The sequence below is a fragment of the Vidua macroura genome, chromosome 17 (genome assembly GCF_024509145.1).
Source record: "Vidua macroura isolate BioBank_ID:100142 chromosome 17, ASM2450914v1, whole genome shotgun sequence".
NCBI lineage: Eukaryota > Metazoa > Chordata > Aves > Passeriformes > Viduidae > Vidua > Vidua macroura.
The window spans coordinates 7051118-7073303 of record NC_071587.1 but is presented as its reverse complement, the minus strand read 5'-3'; the positions used below and the strand labels follow the sequence as shown (position 1 = coordinate 7073303).

General features: G+C 52.6%; 1 protein-coding gene across 3 annotated transcripts in view; it reads right to left on the bottom strand.

Moving 5' to 3' along the window:
- The window catches only part of CDH22 (cadherin 22), a 77445-nt gene extending 65274 nt beyond the window's left edge, over positions 1–12171 (bottom strand). For 2 of the 3 annotated variants that reach the window (XM_053992905.1, XM_053992908.1), the window contains exon 1: positions 11806–12171. The gene's annotated coding sequence lies outside the window, so the exon portion shown is untranslated. Of the gene's footprint in view, positions 1–4010; positions 4094–11805 lie in introns of those variants that run through there. The other variant, XM_053992907.1, reaches the window with a different exon arrangement.
- Positions 12172–22186: the final 10015 nt, after the last annotated feature.

Sequence of the window (22186 nt, the reverse complement as noted above, 5' to 3'; positions counted from 1 at the left end):
GCAACAGACATTTGCTGTACATAAACTCAAAGGGCTGCAAAGAGCAGCAAACCCCAGGAACAGGTGATGGCTTTTGATTTTACTGCTTGCTCTTTTCCCAAATCCAGCTCTCAGCAAGGAGATTTGGGACACGGGCATAAATAACAGAAGGTTCACCTATGAGAGAGCTGAAGTGGAAGCATCAAAAAACTGGAACGTGGCTGAACAAGGCTGAAAGAGACCACGACACATAGGAAGTACATTCCTTGGAGGACTTTCAGTGGGACAAAAACTGTTAAATGTGTCTCCTGATTTCAGAGTCCTTTGCTAGCTATGGTCTGAGTTGTGATGGACTAGCACAGCAGAGATACATCCTTATGACAAGCCTGTGGGTCTCTGGATATGATTCTGCAAGCCAGATACAGCACCAGCCTTCCTTCTGCAAGAAACTCTGACCACTTTGTTGAGTGACAAAAAATATTTGATTCCTCCTCCACAAAGTTGGATTTGATTCCTCCCCCAACTTGCAGACAACAGCAACAGGCTAAATGTTGCTGTATTTGCAGACTGTGAGCCAGCATCTAGCAGCCACACAGGGCCTTCAAGCACGGGAAATACAGTGGGTATCACATATGCAAAGCTCAGTGCATCACTAGAAACACTGCTTTCCAACCACCAGACTTCAGCATCCCATTGAAGCATCACCTCTCAGCAGAGGCCAAATGTGCAAATTGCAGTTGAAAGGGAGAACATTTCTGAAAGCTCGAAGCACGTGAACACAGCAGACTGGAACAGAATCTGCAAGTAGCTTCACTTTAATGTCACTACCAAACCAACAGCACAAAGAGGAAGGGACAGACTGGGAGCCCTGGGAACAACCACTCTGCTCAGCACAACTGATAAAGGGGGATTAATCATTCAGTTCCTCCATCAGGCACAGGGGTTCAGGGCTTTGGTGTAAAACTCCATCAAACAAGACTGGCATCTTCACTTCTGACATTCCTGATGGACAGAGGACGCAGCGTGAGGTTTTGCACAGGCCTTATTTCACAATCCAGCCCTTGCCTCTGACACTCCTGGAAATAGTGAGACTGAGAGAATCTTCTCAACCCAGCACACAGGCTTTGAAGGGTCTTTCCTCATGTATCTGCACAGAGCTGGGACCTTGGGGACTTGTATGTAGGTTCTAATGTTATTATTATCAAAAGGAATAAAGAGGGACATGGTGAAGTAAGAGGCAGCAAAGCAGCCCAGGCAACAAAGGGAGAAAGAAAGAGAGAGATTACAGTAGCAACAGGGAGGACAGAAAAGCAAATGGACAAAGTGCATGGGAAAGAATAGAATGAAGGAGATATACATACACGTGAGCAAGCAGGATTGTGCTGGAACGTGTGGGAGTGTGGGCGTGCAGGAGAGGGCACAGACACTCACACAGGCAGGTGCAGCCATTTGCAGCCCCCAGTCCTCCTGCCCCACCCCAGGCTGGCAGCCTGGCACTGCTTCAGCACGGGATCTCCCTGAGAGTGGCCAGGGCACACGCAGGACTCCCCTGACCCAACCCTCTCCATTCAGTACAGCAGCCACTCTGACAGAGAAAGATCCTCACAACCAGAGACACTGACAGACCCTGGCTCTGAGCACCCCCGCTCTCCCCAAAGCAGTTCCGTGCTTGGAACTGGAACTTCTGTGCCTGGGAGAGGGAGAAGTGGCAGGACACACGTACAGACACAGCCACTTCCCTGGATGGTTTTCTCCAGCTTTGTCACCCTCACACACATTGACCCTTTGCATCCTGCTCTGTCACTACACTGCAGACCCTGGCTTGCACTGCCTTTGTCCTCTGGGCTGCCTCACTTCTCCCTTCACAGCCTTTCTAGCTCCCTTGATGGCAGTCACCTCAGAGCCCATTCAGACAGCCCCAAGTGCCTAGCCCAGAGCCCACCACACCCAATCCATGCAGTCACTTGCACAAGTGCTGAAACCCAAACTGCACATCACCCCCTGTGTGCTGCCACACAACCCTCCAGGCCCCCACTGCTCCAGTTGGACACTGGACTGTGTCAACCTGGACTGCAGCGAAGGCAAAACGTGTTCCTTCGTGTCCTCCTCTCCAACCCACCACCTAACTCAGGCTGCTGGGCTGGCAGCAACCTCGGGCAGAGTTTGGGCATCCAAAGCCAAGCAGTGCCCAGCCAAGAAGCCATTCTAGCCCCCTGGGCCTCTGAGTTGTGCATGTCTTGCCCCTCACACCTCACAGTGGTGTGATGCCAAAACGCACACCTTGAACATGCAGTCATTGTGATTCCAAAACACAAAAACAAGACACAGCTGCCCTGAGCAGGGCTGATTACAAACCTTTGAGAGGTTCAGGACCCAGCCAGACACAAGCACTGCATCTGGGCACTCTTTGGGGCCCCCATGGTGGAGGACACCAAGAGCATTCACTCATGAAACAGCTTTCTACATCTTGGTACACAGAGGCACAGACAGACCTCACACACAAAAACATATAAAACATAAAAAGTTATCAAAGACTCCAGGCATTGTCTAGAAGAGGACAAAGAAGAAAAAAAAAAGCTATTTCTATATATACTTGGGAAGCACCAGATAGCATAGCAATGGACTAGATATAGAAAAGATACAGATGAGTCTCAGTCCCAGCCTTTGATCGCTCACCAGGGAAATGCATGTGCTGCCTTCTGGAAACCAGGACCAGACATTGTGTCCTACCTCTGCCTAAGCCCAGCTCAGCTGCAGTTTAAAGAAAAGGCCTTCCAGCCTGGTGCTTCACAGTCCCTCCCTCTCAATTCTATTTCACAGCAGCTTTTCACAACCCTGACAGTGCTTACTATAAGCAATACAAGCTCAGCTGCAGGATTTTCTCCTTCTGGGACAGCCTAAGGTTTGGAAAATGCCTCCCTAGAAGCACCAAACGTGACTGGAGCCTGTGGCCAGGAACTGAAGGGAGATGCTGAGCAGCAGCCCTAGGTCAGACCCTGTCCTGCCAGCTCCAGCACCCTGAAGGACTGAGGATAATTTACACCAGCTGAGTGAGCAGCTCACCACTGACACACAGCCCTGCTTACCAAGGCTTGCTTTCCAGCACTCCCTCGGTGTGAGCACTAAGAGGTGTTTAACTGTCCTCTACTGGGTATGGCTGGGAGGGAGTTAATTAGCTTTGCTTGGTGCTGAGTTTTAGGTCTGTGACCAAAACAAAACTGGTAACACACTGATATTTTAGCTACTGCCAAATGGTGTTTATAGTGTTAAAGCCTTCTCTGCTTCTCACCATGTCCCCCAGTAAAGAGACTGGGGGTGCACAAGAGTTTGGGAGTGGATTACCCAGATCAGCAACAAAGCTACCCTGTCCTATCTAACATCATGCTCAGCAACAAAAAGGAAGAGGAGAGATCCTGGGGGGGGTGCCACCCTTAGCTCAGGAACTCCTGGACATCAGTCCACGCACAGAAGGCAGTGAGTGTTTGCCTTTGCACCCCTTGTTTTCTTTCTCTCTTCTTCCACTTTCCCTTATTAAACCATTTTTATCTCAACCCACACATTTTCTTGCTTTTACTCTTCCTTTCCTCTTCCCATGACCCACTTGGGAATGAGGGAGTGAGTAATTGGCTGTGTGGGGCTTAGCAGCTTACCATGGCTATCCCATAACAGCCCAAAACACTTGGCTGCGCCAGTGCAGGCCACGTTCACAGCCAGAGCAGAGGAAAGCAGACTGAACCCTTCCAAATGCATTAACCAGAAAGCAGCAGCCGTGGCAGAGTGAGAAACTGCCATTCTCCTTGCACAACGCTTTGAGCCTCTCAGTCCTGTGACGAGAGCTCACATCTCCAGTTCTGGAGCAGCCAAGCACCACCCCACTTCCCATCTAATCCACTGAAATATATTAGCACTCTAGGTGCAAAACCAATTAAAGCCTCAACTGATGGTTCCAGCATCCTTCCCAGCCAGACACGAGTCTCCCATTACACAAAAATGTAAACCGCTTTTTCAGAGAAAAACCCATAAATGCTCACCTGTGGTGACTACTCGAGCTGGGGAGGGTTCAGTGCCTGCACTCACTCCTCACGTCCATCACTTTGCGGTGCCAAGGACAGGAGCAGCATCATCTGTCAGCACAACAGTCACTCCTCTAGGCAGGACTTCAGAGCTCCAGCTCAAAAGCCCTTGTTTGCCTTCACTAATCCACTGCCAACTCCTGGGCAAGGCCATGTCTTCATCTGCAGGGTCAGCCACAGCCCCTGGCCACTCATGCCATGGGGACTCACAGTGGCAGCCCCAGTCCTTTGCACACCTGGGGCTCGTCCCCTGCTCACACACCCAGCTGGCCGAGACCCTGGCATCAGCCTCTGCCATACCTGCCACGGAGGCCGCCCCTGTCTTGCATGAAGCTGGGCCAGATCTAACCCACCCAAGGGCTCACCTGAGAGATGAACAAAGCAGAAAAGAGGGATTTGGGAAAGACACGGTCACTTCCCAGCCTCAGCGAGACGAGCAGAGCCACTGCCCAGTGGAGGAGCCCAGCTCTCAGCTCACCTCCCGCAGCACCTTTCAGATTAATTGGTTAATTGGCACGGCGGGCTGTGCACGGGAAAGGAGGAAGGATGGCTCCCTCTGCCGGCACCGGCCCGAGGAGGAGCCCCCCGCCCGTGCCCGTCCCCCCAGCACCGGGAGCAGCCGCAGCCCGGCCCGGGGCACGGCTGACCTCGCACCGCCACAGCATCCGAGAGCTGCCGCGGCGAGAATTCCCATCTCCCGGGCACAGCTGAGGATGTCCAGGGAAGGGGTGCCCTGCCTCGGGACAGTATTGCTGCAGCAGGAGTTATTTTGGGAAAAAATACCATGCCACTGGGAAACAGCCCGGGAGGGCTGTAGCAAACGGGTGTTCAGCTGACTTTTAAAAGTTTAAGCAGGGATGTAATTTCTTAAGGACTCTGCTGATGCTCAGCTATTCCTACCTGCCATTAAAAGGTTTAGCTGTATTTCATAAGTGGGAAGGCAGCCAAGCTCAGAAAGCTGGTGAAGTCCAGCTCTCCAAACAACCCTATCCCTCACCTGTCTGTCCTCGACCTTCCAGACTCCAGTGGCAGGGGAAACAATTCCCTCTCCCACACAGGCACAACACCGTCAGCAACAGCCACATGCCTAGTTGGGGCATAACAATAGCAAAGAAAGCACATTTTCACACAGCTAAAAGAAGTGAATAGTGAAAATACAGAAATTTCCAAGGGTAACTCTGCAGTCTGGTAGTGGTGGCAGGGGGGGGAACAAAACAGTGTCCTGTCCCAGGTTAACAAGATGATTTGCTCACTGTTAGTACGTGCACATCTCAAACTGATTCTCTCTAGAGAGGGTGATGAGGACAGGAGGAGGTGCTTGGAGCTTAGGAGCCACTTTTAATGACAAGGATTATTGGAGAAACAGCATTTTGGGGATTTGGGATTCCGGGAAGAAGCTGCAGTAGGAGCAGAGGGAGATAATCCCAGTGTGACAGACAGAGACGCAAGGAAGCAGGACTGGAGAAGGGAGTGCAGCATCCCCAGGCACACACAGAAGTTACTATCTGGCTCAAAGGAACATCCATTCCAGAGCAGGAGGCTGCCAGAACAAGGGCCTGGCCCACAGCTTCCAGCTCGCTTCCCTCCTGGGATGGCCAGACCAGTATGGTTTCTCTGGACCAGCCAAACTTTTATCTGTTTTCACTGACTCTGGACAACAGTGGGGCCTCAGAGCCAGAGGCTCCATCTGCTCTACAGGCTCCTTGGGCAGCCTGTGACCTGTGAGCAAACAGCCAGCCAGGGGCACCCAGGCTCTGCCCCGAAGGCAGCAGAGGGGCACGAAGGGGACACAGCCCAGGGTACCCAGCTCCAACACCTCTCAGGTGGGCCTGGGGCCCTTCCTAGTCTGGTGTCTGCCTGCACACAGCTTGCCAGAGCACGGGGAAGGGCAGCAGTGCTCAAGAAGGAGTCCAGAGACAGAGAGGTGTCACCTGCAGAGGCTGTGCTGAGTTCCCAGGAGCTGCTGGGCACAGCACTGGGGATGAAGCTGCCCCAAGCCTGTGGCTGCAGCACCCAGGAGGGGCTGTTTGCTGCACAGAACTGGACAGCTCATCTGTGGGAATGAACTCCCTCCTGCCAGGCCACTATTGTGACCACATCACACCCTCCTGCTCTGACTCTGCTTTGCCATCAAAACCTCAGGGAAGTGCCAGCTTACCAAAGCAGTGCTCAGATCCTGTGCTTGCTCCCACAGCTGCTGTTTCCAAATGTCTCATTCACAGCCTTGGCATGCAGGGTGAACACCACTACCTGTACCCACATTCACACGTGGGCTCCTGCCAAAAGGCATTTAGAGCTTTCAAGGCTCCACTTATTGTCCAAGATGTTTCTATGGCGACTACCTTCACATCCCATCATTGGCTGTGGAAAGCTTCTGGCCATCAGCAGCTTCAGGTGAGTTGAGGGCCTCAAGCTTCAAGTCACCTGCAGTTGTTAATGCCACTGGCTACAGCCAGTTGGGAAGAGCTTAACAAAACCCTCACTGAATGGTGAGCACGGCGGTGTCAAAGAGGAGTGGGCCCGTCTCCTTCCCCTTGGGGTTCTCTGTAGCAGGGAGGAGCAACAGAGGGGGGCAGGGCGTGTCTGCAGAAGGGTATTGGACAAACAATTCTGCTTTCATATTCCCTGAAGGATTTCCCAATCAGCAAAGCTCACAGAACTGCCATAACCAAAGCACAGGACCACTTCAGTCCATGCAGTGACTGGCCCTGACACACCAGCGCCCTGGCAGAGCTCCCGGCTCTGCTCCTACTGGGCACCTCACTAAGTGCTCCTGCAGGGCAGCCACAAATCTCTAGGTGCTTCTGAGAAGCACCAGGCCCAGCATCACCTCCATCACAGCCACAGCTTCCATCATGAGCCAGGCAGGGCCAAATTCAGCACACGTGACAGCAGTGACAACGTGAGACAAGCAAGGTGGCTTTGTCTGGGGAGCAGAGCCTGCCCACAACACTGTGACAGCAGTGCTAACAGGCACATAGCCCACGGCCTCAGCCCTGAGGAGTGTGAGCTAAGGCACGGCTCTCCCACAAGAGATCCGAAATCAGGAAGTGCAGAGCTGAGTAGAGTCAAAACTGAATGAGTTCTGTTGGGTTTATTTTCTCCAGGCTCAAGGATGGCACTGCCAGAGCAAGGCAGTGAGTAAAAGCAGGACAGCAGAACAGGGCACAGCAGGCAGAGAGGAGGCAAGTGCAGATTTCTCGGACAAGAGCAGGAGGGCAGGACTGGGAACACAGAAGTGCTGCCCTTCCTGCAATGGGTATTGCAACCTTGCCTTGTGTTTAGTGAGCTATCCTGACATGGGGCACCCAGCGGAAAGGAGGCACTTTCTGAAAAGCACCTTGATTTTCAGCTTGTAGGTGTGGCAGCAATGAATGATCCAGTCAAATCTGGGCCTTGGGCTGGAGGAGATGGACCAGCTCTGGGCTGGAGCACAGATGGACCAGCTTTGGGCTGGCTGCCTCTCCTATGCCCAAGGGCACAACTACACCTGTTTTCAAGAAGAAAAATGCAGGGGCCTCAGCTTAGCAGGGTCTGTCCCCCACCTTTTAGGCAAAGATGCCTCCTAGGAGGTCTGGGGAGAGCTACGCCCAGCTGACACTGGTGTGTGTCCTCACCACCACCGAGGCTGGGTCAGCAGTGTGGAAGCAGCTGAGACAGCACTTGGAAACCCATCTGAAGACAAAAGCCATGCCCAGCCACTGAGGCACAGGCACCCCCAGACAACCCACATGCTGTGAACAGTCCCTCCTTGAGCTCCCACCTCCCAGCAGAGTCCTGTACCCCCGTTTGCTGTACATGCACCAGGAAACTTCAATAGCTGAGGGAGCTCTGGGGCTGCCCTGGGCTCCACACCCAGCTGCCAGCTACCACTTGCTCAGGCTCCAGTGTCCCACAGACCCTCAGAAGAAGGTGCTGTAATGCTGTCAAAGAGATGAGACATCCATTTGCAAGAAGAATTCCAACCACACTGCAAGAGGATCTGAGGAAGAGCATCACCAAGAAGACCCAGAGCTAGATCTAGACCTTCTGCGGGCATCCCAGCCAGCCCTGTGGGGTAACAAAAGGCAGACACTGCTGGAAAAAGATCCACTTTTACTACCCAGACATTATCCTGCACAACCAGTACAAAAATGTCATCCAACAACCATTCCCCAACAGGATAAACCAGAACTCCCTTCTTCCTGCCACAGCACAAAGGACAGTAAAAAGAAAGAAAAATGCAAGAGATACAGAGTCAGGCTAAAGTAAAGCCTGGACTAGTCTCTGAAAGCAGAGTTGTTGCAAAGGATAAAATTGAAAATTACTGTAATGTGCTGTATTCCTTTTATGGACTTTGCAAATAATAGAAAGTGATGACTAAATGAAAAAGAAACTGTGAACTAACTGGGAGGATGGGTCTCTGCAGCGGCTGCCAGCAGGAGCAGAAAGCCCCATGCCTGAGCCCTCCACAGCTCTCCAGAGCAGAAAATAACCCACAAACGGGACACAACTGCAGAGACAGATGTCCCACAGAGCTGAGCAGGCAGTGGGCACTCAGCTCATGTTGGGTGAACAGCTGAGTCCAAGTCCAACCCCATGCTCCAAGTCTACAGCAATTGCTGTTGAAATCCAGCCACGAAGACTTGGCTTTTCTGCTGGGGTAGAGCGGGGACTTCCCAAGTAACACAGCTCACAGGGACATGCAGGCATGAGCCCTGTGAATGCTGCAGTAGCCAAGCCAAAGGACAGAGCCCTGTGCCCTCGCCTACAGCCCAGGGCAGCCACACACCTGAGAGCAAGGTGACACAGGGGACCCTGCTCCCCGCAGAGCAAAGAGCACACGGGTGCTGAGGGCACGGGCAGGACATTCCCAGAGCAACAAACAGTCTGAGGCTGAGCCGGTGACATCCCTCCCCACCGGGCACCTCTTCCACAAAGAAACACCATGGGATAAACTGGTGCTAGAGACAAAAGAGATCCCGAGAACAGCAAGGAGCTGTACACCGTGTCCACCTACAGCCTCGGGCAAGCAATCTGGCTGGGATTCACACCCACCTCATCTTTACATGTAATTTTTCAAGAAAGCAGATCACTCAAAATGGCCTGTGCCTCGGGATATGCATGGACTTATCTGCAGAGAAGTGTCACTGCTTGTAAACCCAAACACAGTTGCATAACCACATGGTTAAAAGATAACAGAAATTCATACATGGCTGTATCCTTATGCACGAATACTCTTTAGTGACATGATGTCAGAAGAACCCAAGTGTCACCACACTGTTTCTTTTTCCAACTGTTTTCCTTTACTTTCAAAATGTGGGCTTTTAAAATATAAAAACTAATTATTTGAAAAAATAAGTAATTGTACTTTAAAGGAATAACTGAAGTCCAGTTTTGTTTCAAAGCTTTCATAAATAATCTAATCCTTCTAATGAAATAAAGTCTGTGGGTTGAAAAAGGGGCTTCAAATAAACAAACATTCTCTCTGCAACATTTCCAGCCAAATTTTACTGCTACGGGATAGTGACTATGAGCACAAAAGTAAAATTTGCTACAAAAAAAGCCTTGCTAACTCAATATTATTTTTAATGCAAAAAAAAAAAACCAAAAAAAAAACCAAAAGCTGAACAGATAATATAAACAACAAACAGTAAATTGTGATCCTTTTCTCATAATCCTTACACACAAGAAAGAACTATGAATTTTTAAAACATGACATTGCATTTAAATCATGAAAATATAATATTTTTTGGGATGGAGCTAGGAAGAATAGGATTTTAACTGTTATTTTTAACCCAAAGACAACCTTTTCTTTCCTTTTTTTTTTTCCTAGACGCCTGCTAGCTTCTTTTGAAAAAGAGTTTTAAAACTGACCTTGTTCCAGTAGCCACTTCTCTGTCATAGGTATGAAATCACTATATCATATTATAAAGTGTCAATGCACCAAAAAGCAAAGGGCATTTTTTTTTTCAGAAGGAACAAAACTGGCTTTTTTACCTGTGAAACAGCATATACTTTTTCTTTCATAAGCCCACCAATTTCAGCACTGTATTATTCGGCATTTCATACAGAGACCAGACCTCACTTGATCTGACCCTCACCTCACTGGAGCAGAGGCGTATGTGAGACAAAAGTCAGCACAGAATCTGGGCCACCTTATTTAGATTTCAGCGGGCTCTTACCCTGTGCTACTCTCAGGGTACTGTCAACATTTCAGGGAATTCATCAATGAGCAGCAGAACCACCTTTTGGCCTCGAACACAAACAAACACAGCACCAGCACAGAGAAAACGTTTCAGACTTAAAGCCAGAGAAACAATTTATTTTCAGCATTTAAAAACTCATGTACCAGGACAATGATCTCCAGCCCTGATAATTGTTTGCTGCAAATACTCATTACCCAGTGCTCTTGAAAGAAGTGGAGAGCATCCATCAGCCCTCATAGGGAAAACCTGGCAAAGCCCAGGTTCTGAGCTGGGCATGCAATCTGTGAGTACAGAGACTGCAGGCTTCAGCCATGCTCTGTGCATTGGGTACTCTAAAGAGACAGAAGCAGGTCCCAAAGAAACAGTCGTGAGCTGAGATTTCCTCAGTGGTATGCAAGACTGTGTTGCAACACACGGCATTTTAATAGCATAAGTACCAACTCAGGAGCAGGGACAGAGAGGCACATTCCCTCATTTATTTCCTCAGGCCATGCAAACAAGCTCTGGAGTATCAGAGCTCTGGCGGAGCCACCCATCCTTCCTTTGCAGCCCTCTCAGGTCCAGAGGCTTCCCTGAGGTGCACTGCACTGCCTTATGAAGTTATGTCTGAACTCCTGAGCCTGCCCCTCCTCGCCGCTGTCTACACCATCACCCCCGTAACTGGTCCTGCTCATGCATAAAACCAGGTTAGATGAGAAGACAGGGCAGATGTCCCCAGATTGTGCAGGATGTTAAAACTGTCAGAAACCAAATAAAAATGAAGAGGCATCAACTGCATCCCTCCACACCCAGACCCACCGGCAGTGCCCGCAGGAGCCCAGATGCCACAGGGTGGGCTCCCCGGGGAGAGGCACCTGGCGTGGCAGCACTGGGCCAGGGCACGCCGGGGAGCAGATGCGGCTGCAGATCTCGCTCCCAGAAGGCCTGTGCACAGCCAGTTGGGAACCACATTTTAAATGAGGAAAGTGCTAGTTTTAGAACAGTTATTTTTAGTTTGTTGTTAGAAAAAAATGTGGCTCTGTGAAGAGAGATGTTACCCGGCCGGCTCTAAAGGGCTCCCGCTGGGCTCCTCGGGCACAGCAGCCACACATCCACACACGCCCAGAGCAAATTCCGTGCGGAATGGGCACGGAATGAGTGCGAAGGCTCCGGTCTCAGCGAGAGAAACGGGGAGATCGATCTTGGGTAGGAAGGAGCCCGAAGAGGACGTTTTAAGATACCACCGGTTAAAAAAGGAGCTGCAGCTCTTCAAGCACCGGACTGTTTTAATTGGAGGGTGTGCTCGGACCCGCCGCTGCCGCGGCCGCGCCGGAGGCATCAAACCTCCGGCTTCGCCCGGCGACACCAAGGAGACCGGGGCACCCCGGGGCACGCCGGGGCGCGGGACTGCCCGGCCCGAGGCGGCGGCGACCCCGGGGCCGGGCCGAGCCCGCGCTCACCCGCGGGGAGCGCCCGCCGCATCCCCGCCGAGCGGCGGCAAAGTTTGCGGCGCGGCGAGGGACGGAGAAGTTGGGCTCCCCCGCCGCGCCCGCCCCGCCGCCCCCCGAGCCCCCGCCCGATCTTACCTGGGGCGGCGGCCGCGGCGGCTCCCCCGCGCCGGGCGCTCGGCCTCCCGCGGCATCCTGCGCGGCACCCGCCGGCGCGGAGCGGAGCGCAGCCCCGCAGCCGGGCACGGAGCGGAGCGCAGCCCCTGCAGCCGCAGCCGGGCACGGAGCGGAGCGGAGCCCCCGGCAGCCGGGCACGGAGCGGATCTCAGCCTCGGCAGCCGGGCACGGAGCGGATCGCAGCCTCGGCAGCCGGGCACGGAGCGGATCGCAGCCCGGGCAGTCGGGCACGGAGCGGAGCGGAGCCCCTGCGCCCCGGCACGGAGCGGATCGCAGCCCCGGCAGCAGCGCGGAGCCCCGAGCGGCGGCGGCGGCGAGCGGAGCCGGCTGCGGGCACCGGGCGGGCAGGGCGCGAGGCGGGGCGCGGGCGGCGGGTGCGCGGCGGGGGCTGCATGTGCGGCGAGAGCCGCCTTCCTCCCCCTCGCTCCCTGCCTGCCTCCCCTCCTTCCCCGCCAGCCCAGCCCAGCCCAGCCCAGCCCGGCCCGGCCCAGCCCAGCCTCTGCTGGAGACTCTGAGAATGCAGCGCCGGGTCCGCGCCCCGGGCTGGCCCCGGAGCCTCCCCCAGGGACCCGCCCCAGGGATCCCGCCCGGCCCCGGGGCAGCGGCCCCGCAACCCCACGGGCTGGCGCGGCCCCCGGCGGGGCGGGGAGGCTCTGCCCGCAGCTCCGGTCCGCTCCCCACCCCGCGGTGCCTCCGCCCCGGGCGCCCGCATGGTCTCCGCCGCTCCAGTGCCTTTGCCGGCCGAGCCGGGGGCGGGAGCAGGGCGCGGACGGGGGCAGGGGCAGACCTGGCCACCCCCAGGTCAGGGCCAACCCTCCTGTGCCCGGTGCTGAAAGCTAGCTCAGTGCGTGGAGCACAGGACTGAGCCGGGGTGCCACGGCATCGGACAGGTCAGGGACAGACACCCCAGCCCACGCTTCCGCTGCCTTTGTATGGTGCCAGACATTGATGGCCCAGTGGCATCGTGGCAGGAGCTCTGGGCATCTGTCAGGGGCTCTGGGCATCTCTGGGGCTGAGGCTGAGGCTGTCAGACCCCCTCCCACTCTGCACCAGGTGGTCGTGGCTCTTGGCATCCTCAGCACCCACCTCAGCTCCTTGGTGCCTTCTCCAGAGTCTTGCTTGATGCCTGGTGGGCACTGTCCTGGCCCAGCAGCATTTTGAGGGCTCAGGGGCAGAAGTGACAACACGGCTTGTTGCCTGCAGTGGAGTCACCCACCAGCAGTGGGATGCAGGGTGTACAGAGCACTCTGGGCCAGTGGAAGATGGAAGCAGGGGAGAAGCTCAAGGCTGGTGAAACTGCAGTACTGTATTTGGGAATGGATAAATCTGCTCTTGCAAGTAAGGTTTTCATCAGCTCAGGCAAACAGACTCCAGTGGGACATTTCCCAGTCTCCACTGCCCAGAGACTCACATCTTACCTGGAGAAAATGCTCTCCTGTGTCCATGGCACTCTCTGTTATTTGAGCTTGGAGTTTGGCCCTGAAAGGAACATAACACCAGAGGAGGGAATGCTGTGGTGCTCCATTTGTACAGCACCTTGTGTACAACACAAACAAATCCTCTGCTTGGCCAATTTGGTCAAGAAACAGTAGTAACCCAGTAGCAGGTTATCCACAAACTATGTGGATCTGGTGCTTCCTGTTTAGGCAGGTGCTCTGAAGGTGAGGGAGAGGTGGGTGGAAAGCAAAAGAGAGGCTTATAAGCACAGCATGGATCCAGGAGGAGTGGCTCTTCCTTTCCAGGACCAAAAGATAAGCAGGATGCAGATCCAGCAGCAGGCTCTGGCAGCTTTATTTCCCACCTTTGCACAAGCTGGCACAAGGCTTCCCACCATCCTACTGCTGCATGACTCCCACCCTCAAAGGCCAAGGGAGCCCTGAAGACATCCCAGGAAATGCTCCACATCAGCGCCTTCAGACACAGAAGCATCTAGAAATGTCCTCAATCCCAGTGTGAGACTGAGAGACCTGCCAGCTGCAAGCACTGCTGCCAAAGTAGATCCCACTTGAGCCTGATGCTCTTGTAGGGAAAGGAGCAAAGTGTGGAGCACAGCTGCTGTGCTGCTAACACAGTCTGCAAACAGAGACCGTGTGCTCAGTGCCAATCTAGCCCTGGGACAGCTGCAAGGCTCTTGTGCCAGCTATCACACTGGCACTGGGAACACCCAGATCCTTTCCCTGGGACAGCCAAGAGGCCGCCTCGCACAGTGCAGGTGGAGTTGAGACCACCTGGCTGAAAGCACCCAATAAGGTGGTGTGATACTGGGAGGAGATGGTCCCAGCACTTGTCTGTAGTCATGGTGCCCTTTTCCAGCCGGTTTTTGCTAAGACTCCCTTGTTCTGAGGACACAGATTTGTCTCTCCTCCCATTGCCCCTTCCCCTGTGGCACAGCAGCTCCATGCCTGATCTAGTTGAAGAAGTCCCTGCTTATCACACGTGGGTTGGACTAGATGCCCTTTAAAGGTCCCTTCCAACCCAAACCATCCTATGACTCCATGATTCCATGCCCTCTTGCTGCTGCCATGCAGGTGCTGGTAAGGCCAGGCAGCCTGTCCCACCCAGCTGCCACAGGAGCCCTGGAGAGCACCACAAGAAGGCACTTTATGACAGTCCTTCCATGACACCTGAAATCTGTGGTGCTTCAGAGTATGCCCAGGTCACATGGCCAGGAGCCACCACGGGGAAGGAGAGATGGAGGATGCTAAGGACCACCCTTAGTGAGTGACATGATCACTCCTGTGGCTCCCCATGAACACTGGATGCAGCTTCCACAGCTGCGTCTCAGCCCCTCTGAGAAGCTGACATGTCACTTTCATGTCATGTCTTGTATTGCAGTGACAGAAGGACGGACAGGTTATCCTTTGACTTTGCTGCCATCCTCTTTATCTCCAGGAGAATTTAGTCCTCATCTGGCTTCTCTTTTCCTCTTATTCTCATCACTGCTTTACCCCAGCGTTTAAATAGCTCTTTTGTATTTTTTAGCTTTCCTCTACCTGCAGCACTGTTCCCTTACTCTGTTATACTCTCCCCATCTCATTGAGCTCCAGGCCCCTTGCTTTGTTCTCTCCCTATCTCTCCCTTTCTTTCTGCTGGTGCCTTGTTCCTTTTCTTGTTGTGATTTGTCTTCTCTGCTCTGTCCCTTTCACTCTTCTATTCTCCCTTATCTCTTTTTGCTTCTTCCTCTTCCTTTTCCCAGTCTTTGCACTTCCCCCCTTCCTCTCTGTGCCTTTGTCTGTAAGGAGTTGAAAGTTAAAAGCTTTTCCAACTTGATCCTGAGCAGCTTTCCCTGGTGCTTTCATCTCCACAACACATTTGTAAAACTGCTCAGACTGAAGAGCCATGACATGAACAACTGAAGAAATATCAGAAAGAAACAGGACTCCTAACATGGAATGGAAATCTTCCTTTTCCAAAAAAACCTCTCTGTTTCACTAGCATTGAGATTTTTCTCTCCACAGCTCCTTAAAACCCAACCAAAACCCCATTTACCACAATATAAAACCCATTTACCAAGATTTCATTTTCCTGGCTTCATCCTCCTTCCTGGAGACTTCAGTTTTGTAGGGGGTAGACACAGGGGTGCCTGAGAGCTCCCCATCATCTGCCAAAAAGTAGCTGTGAGCAACCTGCTGTCCCTTCCCCATCTCTAACAGATCCTGCCAGGTGTGTCAGTGCTGGATCACAAACTGCTATCCAGAGGGAAGTGCTGGTCACACCAGGAAAGGTGCTCTGGCTCTTGTCCAACCCTGCTCCTACTCTTCCTTCATGTAAAGATGGCAGAGACCTGGCAAACTCTCCCAGCTGATGTGTCACCAGCTCCTCTCATCCGCCAAAAGGAGTTCTTTCTTAGCTCCTTCTCGTGTTCTGTGAAAGGTCCAAAATTGTTTGTTTTGAGCATAGCAGCTGCAGACCACTTCAGGGAAATTCAGGGAATTGATGCTTTCAAGCCACTTTGCTTGGTGCTCCTGCACAGCCTGTGCTTTGCAGGGCTCACGTGTGAGCACAGGAGTATGGTCAATCTTACCTGTGACCAGTGGCAGGAAATTCCAGAGTTACCAGTACAGATCTGTGCTGTGTCACATGGAGCAAGCCCAAGTGCTGTCTGCTTACTTGGAAATTTGTTGCTGAGAAGCCCATGAATCTTGGCTATTCTCACAACTCTGTGAGAGATTAATCTTGCTAAATCCTCCTACTCCTTCCCTATTGGAGAAACAGATTCAGCACAGGACAAGCTTTGTGACTCACCTCTCTGTTGGCAGAGCCATCTCCCATTAATCTAACTCCCTGTCTAATGTCCACATTTGGCAGGCAGGCAATCCATCTCCAGTCCAGCTCTGTCCAGGATCCAGCTCCCCTGTCAGTCAGAGCTTTCCTAACACTGGGTGCCCTGCAGGGCTTCTCCCTGGCAGGACAAGGGCAGCCTGCCGCCCACAGCCCAGAATGACAGCAGGGGACAGAATCTGGGAAGGATGTGCACTTGTTAGGCAAAGAGATCCCTGGCTGCAGTGGCTGGGCTCAGCACCTGTCCTGCAGAGCTGTGTTCATTCCCTCACCACACCCCACCTCGTCTCAGCAGAACAACAGAGATGCACACAGCTCAGTCCCAGCAGCCTCGCTCTTCCTGGGGGCAGGATTCAGTCTGCTGCCCTCCAAAATTCACCCTGAAAGGAGCTGAGCACTGGGTGTCAGGACTGGCAGAGAGGGCTTTGCTCACAGACCTGCAGCTCAGCATGCCATGAAGATGCATGGGAGGAAGTCCCCCTGACACACTCCCTGCAAAGGGTCCCTGGAAGGTCACATTTGCTCCAATTGTGCTTTTCAGCTAGCTCTTGCCAGCTGCTCATCCTTGTCTCAGAGACACTGCCTGTCTCTGGAGGGCTGCAATGTGGGATGCCCTGTTACATGACCAGACTGCCTCCTGCCTTTACCTGGGTGCTGCTCTGGTTTAGGATGGTTTAGGACGGACCCCACAGGCAGGTTGTACCACATGACTTTCTTCATACCATGGCTGTGGGAGAGTTTCTGCACCCCTTAAAAGGTCGGGCACCATAATTCCTGCTGGACATAGGGGCATGAGCTGAAGGGAGCAGTCCTGTGCTCACACAAGTCCTGCAGAACTGGGGACACTGTAACACAACACAGAGTGTGTCCACACAAAGATGGAGGTGACAAAACATGACTGGGAGGGACACAGCCCCAGCACTGCCCTGTTTGCTGGGCGTATCTGAGCCAAATGCCCCAAACTCTTGTCCAGAGCCATTTCTCATATGCCACCCTACTTCCTCGGTCAGCCAAATGACCCTGCCTTGCTGAGGTTCTTTTGTGCTGCTATGGGTCGTTTTCTGGGAACATTCCCACTGCCCCACAGATTCAGGCACTGCCTGTCACCACAGCCTGGCAGCTCCCCCCCATCTTTATTCTCTCCGAGTACTGTGTCATTTGCAGACTCCACGGTGTCAGCCTTGTGATTAGATTCCAATGCCTTTATGAATAATTTGTTGCGCAATTATAAAGCAAATATTTAATTGAACTTTATGTAAAATTGCTTCTGCCTCTGAGCACTGAACCCCGGTTTTGGGAGAGGGCTCTGCATGACCCCATTGGGCTCTGGGTGCCCTGTGACAAGGCAAGCAGAAAACTGCCAGACCCCCTCCCAGCAGCCTGTGCCTGCTTGCAACCAGCTGGCCCTGGTGCCTCAGCTGAGCCTGCGAGGGGACCACGAGGGGATGGCTGCACACTGGCCCCAGAGACCTCTGCAGATGCAGCAGCTGCAGGACTGCAGTGAGCCTCCCTTCCCTTGGGAGCGTGTCCTTGGCACAGGCAGGAGATGTGTCTCCCTCAGCTGAGCAGCAGAATGAGCCAGCTGGAGCATTCCCACAGTGTGACCAGTGCAGTGCTGGAAGAGCTCAGCATGAAGGATGTCACTGTGGAAAATGTCTTTGTGACAAGTGGATGGCAGTCAGGTTTCAGCACAAAGATAAGGACATATGCAAACACCCTGGATTTTCTTCTTTCCAGTCCTTTCCCTTCCAGGACAAGACTGGAGTACGCAGGTGGAGACCTGCACTTCAGCTGACTCCTCAAAGGAGGGTATTCCTCATTGGCCATGTCTCAACAGCATGGGGCACCAGTCTGAATTGATAACAGGAGCTTTGGAACCAGGGTGCCCACCCCAGGAGCAGCTGCTCAGCACATGCAAGGGCCAGTGGTCTGTGCAGGAACACTCAGTACCAGACATCACCCACAGGCTCAGCTGGAAGTGGCTGAACAGGAAGGGTCTGGACACACCTCAGATTGGCCATGGCATTGCCTCTGCACAGGAAAACATCTGTATCAGCAAACCAACAGAACTGGACGAAATCCTAATTTACCATGGTCTGCAAAAGAGGCTGAAGTGCCTATTTCCAGTGAGGCGAATTTGAAATTGAAAGAGGAAAACGAGTGCATTGAAGAGATCAGAAGCTCCTTTCCAAGCGTGTATCTGGTGCAGGTAATTGCTAACTGACCTGGAGGGGCTCTTGAAATCGACCTAATGCAGCAGATTCTGCTGCTCAGAGTGGCTCCAGGGCTGGGGACAGCATGTGCTGCACTGTCCCTGCAGTGTGCTGGCACGAGAGGACAGGCTGGGCAGTGGGGGGTCACAGCATGAGAAAGGGAAGGCCTAAGGCTCCCCCCCACACAAGTACCCCAGCCTGGCCTGAGCATGTCCAGCTGGAAGGGCCTGGTCAGCTGCTGGAAGCTGGACACTTGTCCTTGCACAGGGCAGGCCTGTTTGCAGTGATGGGGGACCCAAGGCTTGGAACCAGCCTGGAGCAGCTGTGCTGGCACACTGGGAAAGGAGGGATGGATGGGGGTCTGGTCAGAACTTGGCAGCTCAGGCACTGGGGCTGGACAGCCAGGTAGGAGCTGGAGCCCCTGAGAAGGGGCAGAATTCAACGTGCCCTGCTGACACGGGTGTGTGTTTATTGGTTTCTCTGCACAAACCAGTGAAGAATGTCAGTCCCCTGTGGGAGCCTGGGGTTATTCCCTTCCCCAGCAGCACTCTCTTGCCTCTCATCTCAGCTTGGGCAGCCCTTTTACTCAGCTCTTGCTTTTATGCCTACAGATGAAGCAGCACAGCTTACCCTTTGGCTTGCAGCCACACGTCCCCTGCTGACAGCACACCCCAGGACCAGCCCCATTAGCTTTTGCCCCTGGCAGCTTCCCTTGCTTCCCAGCCCTTGTTCCTTTTCACTCATAGGCGTTAAAGGTTCCTTTCAAGATACACCTTTCTGCTTCCTCTGCAATCCAGACATTTCTTTAATAAATCACATCTGTACTGGCTCTGTGATGTCTATTTGGCTTTGAGCTGTCATCTCCACTGCTTGTTGTGCCCAGTGTGAAATGCTGCCATTCTGCCTATAAAAATTGGTGGCTGGGGCAGTTATTTGTAGCAGTCATTCAACATTTGCTTTACTGGTCCAGGCCCAGACTAAAGAAAGCCCAGTGACAAGTACTCGGCTCTGCTAATAGGCAGGCAGATGAATTGCCCCTGCTGTGGGAGGTGTTCACAAAGTGCCCTCCCTTCAGTGGCACAGGGACTTATTCCAAGTTGTTTGCTCCCAAGACTTACATCTAGATGCACAGCTCACCACCTAGGCATTGCAAGAGAGTGGATAACTGAAGCTATGCCCTAGATAGGCAATATAAAAAAGACAGGGAAAGAAAATGAGGAAAGGCAGAGTTTGGGGCCATCAAGTCTGGGTTGCATCCAAGGATTTCAGCTAGATGGAAAGCTTAGGACCAGGGCTAAGTGGCAGGAGGACCACGATACAGCCTCCCTTTGTCCTTTTCTCCCTAGTCCACACACATGCAGGCACACACACTCTTCTGTAGCCCCGAGGTCAGCCAAAGGCAGAGAAAAATGAGGTTCAAAGCAATTGTAATCTTCCTGTGATAATTACAGGAGAACTGTGGTGCAGTGAAAGTCACAGTCTGGCTGCAAAAAGCAGTGGAGAGGCTGTAAGCTGGAAAACAGTTGTTTATTTCTGTTACTAGGATGTTCTTTGGACTGACATCCCAGAAATGATGTGAGGTGAGCACTGCTGGAGTACACCAGTGCTGAGTCCAGCACTGGAAGGATTTGCAGTCTGAGCTGGGAAGATCACCATAATGTGGCTGGGAAGGACTAGCAAAGCCCTCCTGTGCCCAAGGGCATTGGTTCAGTGCCTACGTGTAGGAGGTGCAGCATCAGCCCCAGCTCTGCTTATCTTTCATCATGCCCTGTTCCCTCTGACTCAAATCCTGCTCAGCCACCACCACTGTTAAATTAACTGGCAATGTATGTGCACATGCAGTCAATTCCCTGGCTTCCTTCATCCCGTGGCAGTCCCACTGCAAATGAATTTAAAGTTACACTTTCCTTGTGCCATTTATTGTCCTGCTGTTGTGCTAGCAGGCTTCTGTGAGTATCTGACAGGGTTCTACAGCTTTTCCAAAGTGCAGCTGCAGGAACCTGGACCTGCCAAAGACATGCTGTAAGTGCATCAGTGGGGCTCTTATGCTCACTCAATTACCAGGATTCAAAGAATGATCCTAACGTTAAAAAAATATTATTATTTCCAAACCGCATACTTGTGTCTTCCCTACTACATTTCACACAGCCCAGTACAGATATTTTTAGAATAGATTCAAACACAGTCCATCACATCCCTTGAGCACATAATTAAGTAGTCACCTGTTTAGCTGTTGTATGCCTGCATTTCCTTTTTCCAGGCATACCATCCTACTAACCCACCTTGGAATTGTCATTTTCCTGAAGTTAGCTATGGCACACTCATGGAATAGCACCTCTTGGCTGTTTTCACCACTTCAGACTGTAAATGCTATGAGATGCTCTTACTGGCCCAAAATCCTCCAGAGCCATGGCTATGGCTGCAGCTTTTATGAATACACATTCTGAATCACATTTTCGCAGGCTTTTACAAGGATATGGCTTAGGGCCACGTTTGTTGTAACTTTGAGTTTTCTGGGAAATACTCCTGCTTTCTGTAGCTGATGCATATCCATTGCCAGTGATGATTTCTCCTCTGCAGTGGGTGTTCCTCTGGGTGGGCAGAGAAGTCTTCTTGCCCAGCAGACTTGTTCTGTTGCAGCTTCTGGCTCTTGTACATATTCTGGTCTTTCCTGGTGTGCTATTGCCATATGCAGAATTTCACAGATTAGTCTGTTTTCAGAATTCTCACAGATCCTCAGCTCCAAGGTTTTACTGCAGGTCTTTAATTCTGTCACATATTGATCGACTGTTTCTGCTTGCTTGAAAAGGATTGGAAATGTTAAAATGATTCATTGTTTTATGGGATACACAGTGGCATTTTGTTATGTTTCTCTTACACGTTCCTTTCCTCCTCCCACCAGCAGCACAGAGACCAGGGCTTTCACGTTAGTGCTTCTTTCATCTGCACTAATTGCTAAGTGGATCTCAAACTGCCTGACAGTTTCCGTTCTCTACTGCATCCCAGCAGGGAAGGATTTAATGCTGGACCCTGTGATACGCTTGTTAGTTCTTCCAAGAGCTCCTGGAAACCACTAAAGTTCATATTTAAATTTTGTCAGAGCCACCTTGCAGAGAGAAGTGAATGTATGAGGAAAGATTGCCTTCATTGGGGCTGAACCAGCGCTGATAAAAGTGACTTAGCTCTGAAGAGTGAATCTCAGGGAGTTAAAAATAATTTCCCGGAGTATCTTCCTGTGGCCCCAGAGAATTAGCAACGAGCTTGGCGTTCTGAAAGCCTAGCCCAGAGCCCATCAGAGGCAGCACAGCCCCTGGGTGTGGAGGGATTCTCTGCCCCAGACCCTGTGTGAGTCGAGCAGAGGTGTGTGCTGTGCTCAGCACAGCTGAGGGAGCCGGTCCCTCCTTCCTCCCCCTGGAGACAGCAGGCTGGTGACCCTCGAGGCACCCCCAGCAGCCAGCCCAGCAGCCAGCCCAGCAGCCAGCCCAGCAGCCAGCCCTCCAGCAGGGCACGACTGGCCCTTGCCTTGCTGTCTGTACTGCAGGGCTGCCAGGACACATCCTGGTTTGGCAGGGAACCCCTCCTGGCATGGGCCCTTTGCTGCTGTGGTGCCCTGGGATCCCTCAGCTGCAGGCTGCCAGGATCTGAGTGGCCGTGCCCAAGCAGGGCCATGCCATGTGCAGAATAAGGCTCCTTAGGGAATCTTTGGAATTGCCTTTGGAGACACAGCAGCAGCCTGCACCGTGGCTCTGGGGCAGGGATAAGGAGCAGGCTACACTTGCCATTTCCTTTTCTTAAACTTCAAATGTGCCATCAGATGTAAATTATTCACTTGTAATCCCTGGAGCTGG